This window comes from Cavia porcellus, unplaced genomic scaffold (assembly GCF_034190915.1).
Source record: "Cavia porcellus strain 051 isolate PalLab524CR breed Dunkin Hartley unplaced genomic scaffold, mCavPor4.1 scaffold_33, whole genome shotgun sequence".
Taxonomy (NCBI): Eukaryota; Metazoa; Chordata; class Mammalia; order Rodentia; family Caviidae; genus Cavia; species Cavia porcellus.
In genome coordinates this window covers 32584715-32599515 of record NW_026947516.1, presented here as the reverse complement: position 1 = coordinate 32599515, position 14801 = coordinate 32584715, and the positions used below count along the sequence as shown (strand labels likewise).

The following is a 14801-nucleotide window of genomic DNA, read 5'->3' as shown; positions in this document are numbered from 1 at the left end:
GCATTATGTGAAGGAAGCAGTCACACAAGAGCACATATTGTAGGATTCCATTTATATGAAATGTTCAGAAAAGACAAATCTATAGAGAGAGAAAGGAAATTAGTGTTTGCCCAGGGCTGAGAAGAAAGAAATATGAGGAGTGACAGCTAATGGATATGGATTATCTTTTTTTTAATAATGATAAAAATATTAGAAAATTAGGTTGCAGTGATGTTTGTATGACTGAATGTACTAAAATCACTGGATTTTATACCTTAGTATTTTAAATGAATGGAATGTATCAAATATGAATTATATCCCAGTAAAGCACTTTAAAATAATAAATTTTAGAAAGTATTACAGGATGTGCTCTGACCAGTTCTGCTGGAATTTGGTTAGAAAGATATCTACTTCCTTGCTATTTATAGACTCTCACTGATGAATAGGTCAGGTAGGGTAGCGTTGTTTGGAGAGAGTTGTTTGTTTCAGAAACACCAGCAATTTCGTTTCTATATCTTCCCACAGTGTCGTGGGAGTCAATGGGGTAAGGAAAAGTGGTTTCTGACTTCATCATAAGCTAAATGAGACAATCATCCTAAGAAATATTTGGAGATAAATCAAATATGTCCTTGAAGGAATTGAGAGATGGTATCTAACTTGAAAATTTGAGTCTCATGTGCTATGTCTATCCTTGGTTTTGACTGACAGCTTTGTTTTGCCATATTTGACTTTATTCTCTCCCCCCCCCCCAAAAAAAAGTAATAAGAACTAAGGAGTTATAAAATCCAAAATGTATAAATTTTGTTGTAAAAAAGAGAGGGGAAAAAAAAAAGAGCTCTAACGGATATAACAGCAAGTGTGTTTAGGGGTGTTAAATAGCTGACTATATTAATGTTTTTGGATCATTGAACACAGCTGTTTGCAGTCTCTCTGTTTGAATGTCCACTTTGTATTCTTGGATACTGTGATTTGAGCAACTATTTCTAAGATGATAATTTGTAATCTATTAACAGGTGATTTCTTACTGTTTTTTTTTTTTTTTTTTTTTTTTTGTAGTTCTGTATTACGTGTACCCTTATACCGCTTTGTTTTGTTTTGTGTTTCTCTCTTTTTCCTCTTAAATAAAATAAAATTAAAAAAAAAAGAAAGAAAATTTGAGTCTAAGGTTGGAGGAAACAGATTCAGCTGTATGGGACAAGGATTCATGCATTTATTATGGCACCAGTGGCAATCAATCCAGAAGCAGGAAGTGCAGGTTACTTCAGGAGAGGTCCACTCACAATCACTACCTGGACAGCAAAGCTATCCCAGCTGAAGAATAAAATGGAACACCAGAGAACTAAAAATTTGGTGGTTAGTAGGCACTGCCAAAATAAACAATTTAGCTCTCAGTGAGTGAATTTAAGTGGGAATATGAACAAGAAAAAAAGCAACTCAATGACAATAAAAATCAGAATGTGGAATCTGTTGCTGCAGAGAATACCAAAATTATAATAATTTTGTTACCTAAAGAAAATATTTTTTATCTTTGCTTCCTTTCTCCTCCCAATCTTAGTATCCTAACGAAGTCTACCTGTTCTAATCTTGGAAGATTCAGGGACACTCTTATTAGCAGGAGAGGAGAAGCAACAGAATAAGATTGGAAAATAGGAAAACAATATTCAGTTCACTCTCATTCCATTGTACCTTTCATGCAGAAATTGTCACACAGCTGAGAAAGTAGACTTCCTTAGGTTGGATGAGAAATAGGTTTGATTACTGACAAGCCTAGATTATAAGTATCTATCTCTTATCTGCTGTGTAGTTTGACCCTCAAACGCTGTGTTGAGTTTTAACCCCCAGAGCATCAGAATGTGATCTTATTTGGAAATAATGCCATCATAGATGTAGTTGCTTCACTAAGATGAGGTCATAGTGGAGTTTCGAGGACCCCTTTTCCAATATGACTATGTCTGCATCAGATGGAAGCCATGTAAATATATAGACACCCAGGAAGCACTATGTGAAGATGGTAGAGTACAGAGGTTGGAACAATGTGGCCATAACCTAAGAAACAAGAATTGCCTGCAGCTACCAGAGTCAAGAAGAAGCAAGGAACAATCATCCCCAGAGCCTTGAGAAGGTATGGCCTTGCCAATACCTCAATTTGAGTTTCTGGACTTATGTAATAATGAGAATAACTTTCTATATTTTAAAATCATAAATTTTGTGACACTTCACTATGATAGCCCTTCAAATTGAATATACTATGAGTCTGGAAAGCTATGGGATTGTTTGCAGGGTTCATTCAGAGGAAGGGAAGCACATGAACTTGACAATGGCTTTCTGCTAGAACCCAACCAAATCTATCACATGCGGTTAAACAGTAAAGTGGTGACTATTTCATAAATATTTCCAGAGCTTGTTGAACTGGCTAATTCAGTCCTCATAATATTTATATTTGTATCACTTTTTGTGCCATTCATAACATGTTTTTGATTATGTTTAAGTTTCTCTACTTGTTTCCAATCTCTCTGACTTTCCTTTGTATTCTTCAGTGTCACTTTCCTTAATAGCTGGTTGTCATTTTTAAGAATAGGTGGCAAGTAAGAGTCCCTGAAATCCTTAATTTTTAATGACAATAAAATATTCAGGTTCGTTAGAGTCAGGGTACAAATTAATCTAGCTGAGTGGGGTGCATCTATAGTTCAAGATAACTGTTTTTTTTATAAAAGACCGATTAAACATGAAAATTAATACTTTGAGAGATATATCTACAATAAATAAAATTAACACTGATGTTCAAATGATGACACCTTCAAAGGACAATCTAATTCTAACGTAATTTTATGAGAACAAACAATTTCTGAATCTTTTTTTTACAAATGAAGAAAACAAGGTTTTGAGCATGCTACTCATCCAAAATTCCTTACTAGTCATTGAAAGAAATACTAATTCATGTTCATCTGTTTGACCTAGAAACAGAATTCCAATATGAAAAAAAGAAAACAACTTTTGATTAAGGCTGAACCACTGATTGTTTGCTGGAATATGAGGCAGAACTGGTTTAGCAGCTTTTTTCTTCAGCAAAACAACAGATTTTGTGAGGCATTTACCAATACTTCCATTCATTTGCATGTAGGCAGCACTCTCTCCCAGATGTCAGCTCTTGCCTAGAGGAAAAAGGTAGGGCAATGGGGCAATCTGAGAGTGCCCATAATTCATTCTCAGACCCCACAAGCTCTCATTCAATAACTGATGAGCACCAGTGCTCAAATGGCCAAATTCCTTTTGTCCTCCGGTAGGCTAAATAGAGATAGGCACTACACTGTCTTCCAGATTTCTCTCGAGGAATTAAGTTATATATGCTGGTAGAGGAAACTTCATTGATAACATATCTTTCACTGAGTATCTTTCCTTCTTTGTCTCGTCTCTCCACACAATAATATGCTTTATTCCCTTTTAAATTAAGTGCATTACAATTCTTGTGTCAGGATCTAGAGTGGTTTCTGGATGAACCAAAACTAAGAAAACTAATGCTATAGCACTAAATTTGCCGTGATTCTGGTCACTCATCTGTCTACATATCTATACTTCCTCTAAATTTTTTTTTAGATTTTACAAGACAAATATTAAATATTCTTAAATGATAGTTTTCCATTTTTCTCATAAAGTTGCTATGCTATCTTGCACTCTGTCTGAATTCAACAAAATGATCAAGGTAGTTGCAATAAAGAGACACAGTTTCTGAGTACAAATTTTAAGTAATATTAGGTGGTAATAATATTAAAAATTGCTCTCTCTTCTTTCATCTTATTTTGTGAATATTCAATTACAGTCTCCTTTATTCATTCCACTCTTTTACACCTGTCACTGCCATGTATGATACAATGAAACCTGCAATCCCGTCTCTGTTGAAACTGTAACTAGCAAATGATACCACAGAGCCTTTAATTCCTCTGATTCTTGCAAAAGGAAAAATACTAGCTAGGCTCAACTGAGACATCAAGAGCTATCTTCAGTACAATGGGCTAGCAGTGAAGCACACCTAAAATTATAAGCAGCCAATATTCCAAAATAATCCTTGTGTTAACTTTCGCCTTCTATCTCTCTTTTGGCCCTAAGCCCCTCCACAAAGGTTTCTATCCCTTTTGAATGCCTCACACCACTCATACACTGGTGGCAACAAATGACTTTTAATGGGCCATTGGGCAATAGAGAAGCTACTTTATGGGAATTAGAGCTTGGGAGTGTAGTCTATCATGTATTTTACAAGGCAAACAGTTATTACAAGAAACTGCTTGAGATACTATTTCACTGTAATGAAATATAGAGATGAAGATTTGGCCTGGTTATAACATGAAACTCTGCCTTTGCTTCCCATGGCTTTCTGGATAGGCTCTGCCTTTCCAAAACCTCTGGGAATATTGGATGAAAACCTGCTATGTATTATATTCTTTGGAAAATCATGAGGTCATTTGTAAATACTAAAATATCAAATGTCAGAGCTTGGGTTCTCAATAGTTTTCAGTGACTGAAAGCCTACATTTTTATGAAAAATGCCTTGAACTCTAGAAACAATTAAAATTCATAGAGAATAAGGCTCAGCAAGACATTAACTAGTATATTGAATGATGCCACCTTTGGTCAAAAATTAGATTTTAACCAAAAGGAAAAAAAAAAACTAGTTTGTGCTTCAAAAACTGACCTGTGAAAGCAAATCTAAATGGGGAAATTCAAGTGTACCTGAGGTAGTGAATCATTTCAACAAATAATTCTGTATGTTTTTTGATGATCCTACTGACTTGGGTGCAAATGTTTTAGGGAACATGATTATTTAAAAAATCTATAAGAAATGATATAATTTATCAATTTGCAATAGTGATCAAAAGTGAAATACTTGCTGAAGATATTTTCACCATTAGGTGTTTTTGAGTTTATACTGGAAGCTGCATACATCCTCACAAATCTGGATATGATAGCAGTAATAGTCATCTTGAAAAATGTACAAATAGAAAAGCAGAAATTTGTCTTTAATGATCTTTTTAAAAGCCATATTAAGATACTTTCATTCAATATTTATCTGCTTCTTTATAATGCACTACTGTGATGAAACAAACACAAAAATGAAGCTTCTGATGAATTTATATAGGGTAAAATATTAATGTATATTTTTGAAATTTGAAGACATTATAACAGTCTACTGACTGTGTGAAATTCAGTTTCCCCATGTATATTCTTCTTTTTTCTTTTTACACTCTATACAGAGATGACAGCTATTTAACAACCAAGTCCAATAGAAGTGTTTCTACTTCTAATAAACAAAAGCTATTGTCAAAGATTATGAAATTTACCATGCCTAGGGAGGAAAAAAAGACTAATTTGGACACAAGTTACATCGAAATCTTGTCATTAAAAATTTTAAACCGATATACAGATGTATGTGTAATTGAATACTACTTGGAGCAGAAAACGAAATGAAGAGACAAACTGACAACAAATGACAGAAAAAGAGCTCAACAGAAATGAGGCAGAGGAGATCGGATGGTAGGAACAGCTATTTTGGAGAAAACAAGACATCATAATAGCTAGTGCTGATTTAGTATCTTCTTGTTTTGAAGTCCCATCAAACTTGTATTCTTCTGTCTCCATCGGTCTTAAAAGGTTGTATCTTATTGGATTTTATTGTATGTGATAATATAAGCAAAAAATTTTATAGACAAGGAGATTATACAGAAACCATTGTTCATTTTCTGTTAACTGGTTCTGAATACCCTGTAATGCTGTCATTCTCAAATTGTTTTGTAGTGTCTTGATATGTTTGGTGCTACAGTATACGAAGTTATGCTCAAAGATTTCAAGGAAAGAGACACTATGGTAACTAATTTTATGTCGGGATATCTTGTGGTGAAACACTATTTTGCTTAATGGTTATGTTTTGACCTGCGCTGTTCTGTTGTTATGCCCTCTTTTATCTCAATCCCCTTTTTTAAAATTATTTACTTTTTTCTCTTTATCTTTTTAACTTAGGGAAAATAAATAAAAATAGCAAGATATATTATAGTAACCTACTTTGATTTCCTATTAACTTGATTTGAAACCCTGTATAGCCATCACCATCTTGCTTTGACCGATTTTCCTCTATTCTGTTTGCTTGATAGTACCAAGTTCGAAAGTAGAAGCAAAACTGTGAAGACAATAAGAATCATTATGACGCACATTCCGGTTGACTATTATTTTCTTTTAAAGTCCTGTAATGTCTCCAATGCTTTGGTTTTATTCTTTACTGTTTAGTTCAATTTTATTATAACTGTCAATTCTTCTTAAAATAGCAAGAGGCAGTATGGTAACCACTGTTGATCACCTTATATTTTGTTTTTACATTATCTATTATGTCCATCCTTTTGATTTGACTGACTCTGTTCTGATATGTTGCATCTGGTTTTACTCTCTTCAAAAAAAGTAGTAAGAACTGTGGGAGTAATAAAACCCAAAATGTGTAATTGTCATTGTACAAAAGAAAAGAAAAGAAAGTGCTCTAAAGGTTATAACTGCATATATGTTTAAGTGTATAAGATAGATAACCTTATTACTGAGTGTTTTTTGGATCATTGAACAAAACTGCACTCTAACTGTTTGAAAGTCCACTTTATATGCTTCAGTTTTGTAATTTGAACAACTATTCCTAAGATGAGAATATGTAATCTATTAACTAGTGATTTCTTACTGTTTATTTTTTAAATTTTGTATTACTTGTACCCTTCTGTTTTTTTCTTTTTCTCCTTAAATAAAAAAAATATAGTATATATGTGTCTATAAATTTAATTAAATATATGTGTGTATGTACATGCACACTAATAAATCTGCTGTTACAAAACAAATGATTCTTCTAAGATACTGAGTTCTTATCTATTTCTTGCTTTGATTAGCTAACATAAATGTGACTCAGGAAACACTTTAATAATAGTCTGAAGAACATGTGCTTCATGTACACAAAATTGAAGTCAAATTAAATGAGAATGTATATGCAAGGCAGTGTGTTACATTATATATTTGGAAACAGAAAACCAGTATATTTGAGTGGTGATTTGGTTGTCAAAATAGGTGAATTATTATTGTTAACATGTTTATCATTAGAAAAAGATATTTTTGGAGAGAGTGTGTATAGAGTTATTATTGTTTTTAACAATATAAATACAAAATGGAAAGAAAGCAATCTGGATGAAATAATATATGAACAAATGCCAAAAGAAAAACACAATAGTTACAGATCATCTCCTTCCCTTGGATAGATTCAAAATAAATATACAAGAATTTTTTTAAAAAATTTAAATCCTAAAAGATAATTATTATTTGCAGCATGCTCAGCTGGAAGAACCAGAAGACCTGGAAAGTTAAACTTTCATAGAAAATCAACTAGCATGTCAGTGATGCGTATGAATAGTAGTTTCAAGGCTAATGTAAGAATAAAATACTGGTTAGGTCATTTAAATGTTTGATTCCACATGATGTATTACACTGCACAGTAGTTCCATTTTCTGCCCAGCAAGTAGAAGAAAGTGTTAACTTAAAAGTCAATATAATCAGTGACAGCTACATTCAGTGAGTTTTTGAAAGACATAAATAAAAAGGATCTACTTGTCTTAGTAATAATACATTGATGCTTAATTGTCTTTTTACTGTTTGTGTATCATTTTTTTTTCAATTTCAGTCAGGAATTTCAGTTCTGAGATTTAAATTTAAATATCTTTGGCTCAACGATGTTCTTATCCTCTCATATTTTTTTTTTCAGATAAATGTAAAATTTGGAAAAGTGGACAGTGTTCTTGGAAAAATTATTAGAAGTCAAATTTCACACTGAGAATGACAATTAAATAGTAAACATGGTGAATTACTGAAAGTCTAGCTTACTAAATTAATGGTGAACTTGTATTTTTGGAAAAACTTGCATAGTAACTCTTTACTGTTACCCAAAAAGCTATTTTAGTTGGATAAATCATGATGCCACAAAACAATACTGAATCATAAATTTCCTCAAGGTAAAAGTACAATAAAAATATACCATATAGAGCAGTAATAATAATCAGTATCTATAAGTGGTTTAGAAAATATTATCAAAGTGTAATGATGAAAACTGACTACTTTAAAAGATTTAGTATAGGGCCAGGGATTTAGCTCAATGGCATAAACACCTGCCTGGCAAGCATGAGATTGTGAGTTCCACTGCCCATGACCTCCCTCCAAAAAAAAAAAAAAAAAAAATTAGTGTGGATTGTGTATTTTTAAAGACTAAGTAAAGCTAATTTTGAATACTGTATGATTACTATTTTCTTAAACTTATCAGATTATAAAAGTTTGTTAAGGGGCTGGGGAATTAGCTCAGCGGCATAAGCGCCTGCCTTGCAAGCAGGCAGTCGTGAGTTCGATCCCTGGTACCGATAAAAAAAGAAAAAGAAAAAAAAAAGTTTGTCATGACAGAAGTTTATTTCACAAACTGACATTTTAGCAAAATACTTTATGCATGTATGTTTCTTGCATGTGTGTATGCATATACATGTATGTATAATGATGAAAAGTAAAAATGTAGTTGTTCATTTGGGTGTTGGCAATCTGAAAGAAGTTAAAACAGCATTTGTATATGTATAATACTAAATGACAGAAATGTAGTACAATACGTGTATGCTCTTGTGAAAATCGATCGTAAGAATCACAATAGACCTTGAGTTTCTTTCAGTATGATTGGTTCCTTTGAGGAAATGATAGTGAATAGAGAATTGTATAATTGAAAATGGACTCTTCCTGGATATGTACAATTAACTATACTAAGCAATAAAAATTAATTTTTAATATTGTCGTGTTTAACAGAGCTCCGAGGGTTTCCAGATATGAAGAATCAACAGCTATGTCTATAACAAAGAATAAATTTGTCATGTTAGTTGTTTTTATTGCCTATGGCATAGACTATAAGTTTAAATGGTCAAATTAGTTTAGAATTCATTAAGACTGATAAATGTTGTAGTGATCTCTTAAAAATATGTAGCTTTGTTGTACAGACATAACAGAGCTGTAATTTGATGATGTTAATATTAGCAAACTGTTAACTTGGCTAGTTACTTATTTTAAAAAATACTGCACATACATTACAGAAAACAATGCACCAAAAGTAAACCTGCAACTAAAAAAAAATAATTGAAGAGAGAACAGGATAGATTTCTTTAAAATGATGTGCTGAGAGGAGAAAAATGTGTATCACCTCTGCACTTAATATTATTAGGCAAAGAATAATGTACAATAGAATTTAGTCTCATGGAAAGCTAAAACTATGGCTTAAGATTTGATTGAGAGAGAGAAATTCTGTTGGGGTCCTGGAAGTACTAGTAATAACTATGATTGCAGAAGCACAAAAAATAGCTAAGAATTGCATCATGAATAACAGAGTACAGCGCGGCAGTACTGGAGAAGTGGACAGTTCACTCATTCAATTGTATTGTGCAGCTGGCAAGATGGTACTTGCCTCTGTTGTTACCATTGAGTGATCTGAAAGGCAGGTAAGTGCAATTCTGGCAGTGTGAGGGCTCCTAGCTTGTAGGTTTAGTGTTTTATATATGATTTTAGGTACTTTGATTTTCTGATAGCTTTTTGATAAAAAATACTAGCAAGAAGACTGAAGTACTAATAAAGGAATAAGAGTAATTTTAAGATTACATCAAATTAATTACTAGAAAACTAATTAATACCTAAGATCACATCAGTGTTAAGGTGTGCTTGTATGCCTGGGATGAGGGCTTATTCTAGCAATTTAGAAACATTCTAAGTGTAATTAAGAGGTATTGTCTACCAACTTTGACCACTTCAGCCATAATGCCTAGTTACTAAAGTAAAAGGTATAGAGATATTATATTTTAAAAATTATTTCATTTTATTTTTCTATGCTGGCATTAGAGGAGATTCTAAAAAAATTTGGGAACCATTTTCAAGTAAATCACTGCTTATTTAAAAGTACTAAATCTACTTCACTATCATGGATAACATTTTTGTTTGAGTGCGTTTTTAATGAGATGTTTGTGCAGTGTTTTTAATGTACATGTTTTGTATATCATGGATTATATGATGAACAATTATATCAACATCAAGCAGTGTTCAGAGAGTAGCACATAGACATTTTAATACATTCTGGAAATCCAGACACCACTGCTTAATATACACTATTCTTTCTTGATCTTCATGGCTGTCTCCTATTTATTAGTGTGCACATCAACTATCATATTCTAGTGACTAAAGTACGCATCATAACAACAAGAAATGGGCATTTCAAGAAATAAATTGGCTCAGTAACCAAGTTAAAGAAAAAACATTCTATCAAGTGTAGTAAGAACCAATAAAGATAATACGAATACTAATAATAAGCCGTTTGTTATTTAGAAACAATCTTAATGTAGCAGTTAACATGTGTAATTAAGAGAAGCACTAAACGGTGTTCTGTTTTGGCATAAGAATTGAGTACCGCAGTAATTTTAGCAGTGCTAAAATCTAAGCTCTTTTCTTACAATAACTCAACATATAATTCTTATGATTGTTAAATATTTATAGAAAATCCACTAAAATAGAAATGGAATTTTCAAAATTTCACATCACATAAGAGAAGGAAAAACAATGAGAAATAATTTAATCAAGTAGAAGGTAGCTAATATGCATCATGGTAGAACTCAAAATCATATATTTGTGTCAAAAATACAAAATTATTTGATGATCACTGTGGGAAGTTCTAGTCATTCTCTGGTCTGTAAAATATTTATTGAGACTATTTTCCAGGTGAAATTTCAGATGTGTGAAAGGTTTATCATTGGTGGGTCAACCAAACACACTTTATGTTATCATTGCTCTTAAGTTTACCTACAGATATAAACATGGTTGCATGGTTTAATTGAGAAGTGATTGCAAACAAAGAGGTTAAAAATGAGGAAAGTGAGGCAAGCATCTATGGAAAACCAATAATGAACAAGTTATTGTTCTGAGGAAGTAGAGCTCATTCCTTTTGGGGATCGCTGAGATATCACTTAGGATGAGTCTGGTGATTATTCCACTGGAAAGTAAAGAGGTTTCAGCATTCATCCTAATTACTTCCCTGTCCTTCCTAGCCATAGTAAGCAGACATTTCTTCACTGTGACCCCAAGATCACTAATTTGATCTTCTTACTTCTAATAAGCGGTAGCAGAAGTGAATGATTGAGAAAAAAATAGTCACATTCAATGAACATAGCTTTCTAGAACATTTGGAAATTTGCCAAGTATTGATTTGAAGAAATTGGTCTACAGCAGCAAAGCAGCTACAAAGATAAATCACCAAATGAATTTTCCTGGTAAAAATATCTTTGCCTTTCCCTGAGTAAATACATAAACAGTGTGACTAGTGTTGATTATTTTACTATAAAACAGGACAGTAGTGTGTCCTTTGGAACAAAATGGATATTGTCAACAATTTTCATGCTACCACTTACCAGCTGAGCGAGTTAGTTATATCCTCTAATCATGTTTTTCCAACTAAAAAAGAGACTAACACTGGACAGGAGAAGACTGTTAAGGTAATAAGAAGAAGTTTCAAACATCAGTGTGTCCTTTTTGCTGAAGTCCAGGCTCTCATAACCAATCCTTTATTCCACATATCCACTTGGACATCTATAAATGATATGTTGAGACTGAAGCGATACAAGAATGGTACTGAACTTCTGATTTGCTCCTGACAACCCAGTCCTTTCCCATTTCAGATTACCAAAATGCCACTGTGTCAGAAGTTCATGTCAAAGATCTTGCAGCATTCCTTGACTGATTTCTTTTTCTGACATCCTACACATAAAGCATTATGTTGGCGTGGTACTACACGTAGAGTACATCCTCAATGCGATCACTGCTCCTAAGCTCTTCTCTTAGAGTTAGTCAGCGCTACCATATATTTTATTGATTTCTGATTGGTTTCATTGTTACTACCAACAGCCTTCAAGGTATGTTATCTATAGCGTGGCAGCAGTAATTTTTTAATGACATAAGTCAGAACATGGCACTTGCCAGCCTCAACTCCTGAAGTGGTTCCATATTTTATCCTATGGCATGAAACTTTTGAAAAATGGGAAGCAAAATCATCTCTCCTGCTTTAATTTGTGATTGTTGGATATTTTGTCCCAAAAAGAAGAAAGTAAGGCAGACAGTGGCTAGTTGTCTATAGCTTTTCTTGATTTTTAGGTCTCTTCAATGCACTATTCTATCATGTATTGTGTAAGTTTTATCAAGATAAAGATTTTGTCTTATCTGTTTTTTTACTTTATCATAATTCCCAAATTATGCTCGTCATACAGAATATTATAAAAATATGTGTTTCATGAATAAATGAAGAAAACTGAAGGTCATATGGTCAGAATATTGCCTAACCTATAAAGTGCTAAGCAGAGATTGTTCCTCTTCCTCTTCTCCATGGACAAATTAGTGTTAATACTTAAATCTATAACATTATAATAACTAAGAAAAAAATTTTACAAGAAATCAAACAAGTGCATTATCAAAGACAGACTTTCTATTTCACCATCTAAAAAATATAAATGAATCACCCTTGTTTCTGTTCCTCCTCACTAAATGCCCAATGATTGCTTATTTTTTAAAAAGGGATAAACATATTATCACTAATGGAAAGAGGTTTTAGAGAGCAAAATTTGATCTGCACAGTCAAGTGATTGCTACACATAATAATTAGTAAACCAAATTACACTGAGTGTGTAATTTTATTTCATGGGATTTGGAATCAATTGTCCAACAAATAATAAATCATGAACAGAATGATGTCTTATAAAGTTAAAAAGCCTATGGTCTCTCTCATGTCACTGATAAAACCATGATGCCTGTCAAAGAGAAAATTCAAAGACAAATAGCTAGAAATTCTTAATAATGTCACTTTCTACAAAGCAAATGTGCTTTCACAAGCTAACTAAAGAATTTGATAACGAAAAGGTACTTGGTGTATCATAAAGTGGATAACAGTAATTTAAAAATAATTTAAAACTTTAAAAAGTTGTTATACATACATATGTATCTGAAACATAAAGAATATCAAAGGTTATTGGTATAAAACCAATATGAAACCAATATGAAACCTATATAACATTGTTATATATAAACATTACTTTTTTTAAAGACCTACCTAGTTAGTGAGTGTTTGGACTTACAAGCCTGTGTTGTTTGTACATCTGTACATCTTACAAACAGACCCTCAATGGCTTTTTTCTATGGTATACTTTGTTTTATTCATTACTATAATTTAACTGATTATACTGTACAGTACAGTATTATAGTTTTATGTTCTACTATACATTACAGTACTTCACATAAGAGTTACGAAAATAAAAGCAAAATCATCAATTGGAGTTTCTTTTGACCATTTATTCGTTCTGAATACTATAATGAACATAATATATACAATTTCTCATTTAGCAGTCAATTCAATTAACGACCTAACTTTGGGAATGGAATTCAGTCATTAAATGTGGACTGCTGTAATTTTTGTTAATTTCGAGAAAAGTACTAGCTGACATTTGACATAAATGACATTATTTCCATATTTTGCTGATAGAAAACTTAAACTAAAAACCTTAGTAAAGGCAAAATTTAAAATGTCCCATAGAATAAACCAGAAAGGAAAAGAATAATAAAGGTTAAATTATTATTAAGACCTGCTTTTGACTATGACTACTATAAAGGGAGTAGGATGATAAGCTACAAGCCAGGAAAATACATGTATATTGTTTATTACTTGCAAAGGTCTAATATCCAAAATCTGTAAAATATCCTTTAGCATTCCTAAATTTAAAACAAATATCATGAAAGAAAATTGAGCAAACAAATGCTGAGGGTCTGATTCCAGATGCAATGGACCATATACTGGTGAGTTTATAAATTGTTGTACTACACCAGGAAAATAAAGTGAGAAATTAAAATAACCATATTGACTCAGAAATTCAATTTATAAGTGTATGGGGGCATTTGGAATATTTTCCCATTTTCTACACAGAGATTACTATAGAAATACTGATGGCAAAATTGTTAATATTAGCAAAGGATGAGAAACAGCCTTGATGCTCATTAATAGTAAAATGGATTAATTAAATTGGGTATATTCATTTAGAGAAATATTGTACATCAGTAGAAATAAATATATACTGTTACTACCATCAATAGAGTATTATGTTAAAAATAATATTTAGTAAAACATAAGTCAGAGAATGGAAGTATTCAAGTAAATGCATTCATACAATAGAATTGTTACAAGTAACCATATCATTTTTAGTTATACATGCATTATATGTGGTAAAGAAATGGAATGAAATAAAGTATGACAACACTGAGGACACTGGTTACCTCTAAAGGAAGAGTGAGCCATGGAATCCAGGAGGCCACGCTCCAGGGAAATGAGAAAGTGTATTGTTATACTGCTGTGTTACAGAAACTCACGATTGATACAAAGGAATTCCTTATGGTTTTTATTCTTTCACCTCTCTGTATATTGTATATACACTCTTTGGTATCTATAAAATATTCAATTAAAAAATAGAAAAATAAAGGTATTATGATATATCAACTTTTTTCCTCTAACCTCTTCATTAATGTTACTACATTTTCTAGTAACTGTTCTTTTGTACAAAATAAATATCTAATTATGTATTTCCCACAGCCAAATGTAGATACAACCTTGTTGGAGATAAGTTTCATACTTTCTTCTGTGTCAACTATAGAATAAATCCACAATAGCATTTAAAATAAATTAATAAATTAATAGAAATTAGATGGACCTAGAGAAGAAT

The 14801-nt window shown here is 32.2% G+C and overlaps 1 protein-coding gene across 3 annotated transcripts in view; it reads right to left on the bottom strand.

Moving 5' to 3' along the window:
* Nucleotides 1–14801, bottom strand: part of Il1rapl1 (interleukin 1 receptor accessory protein like 1) — a 1239862-nt gene that overhangs the window by 391390 nt on the left and 833671 nt on the right. The window lies entirely within an intron of this gene.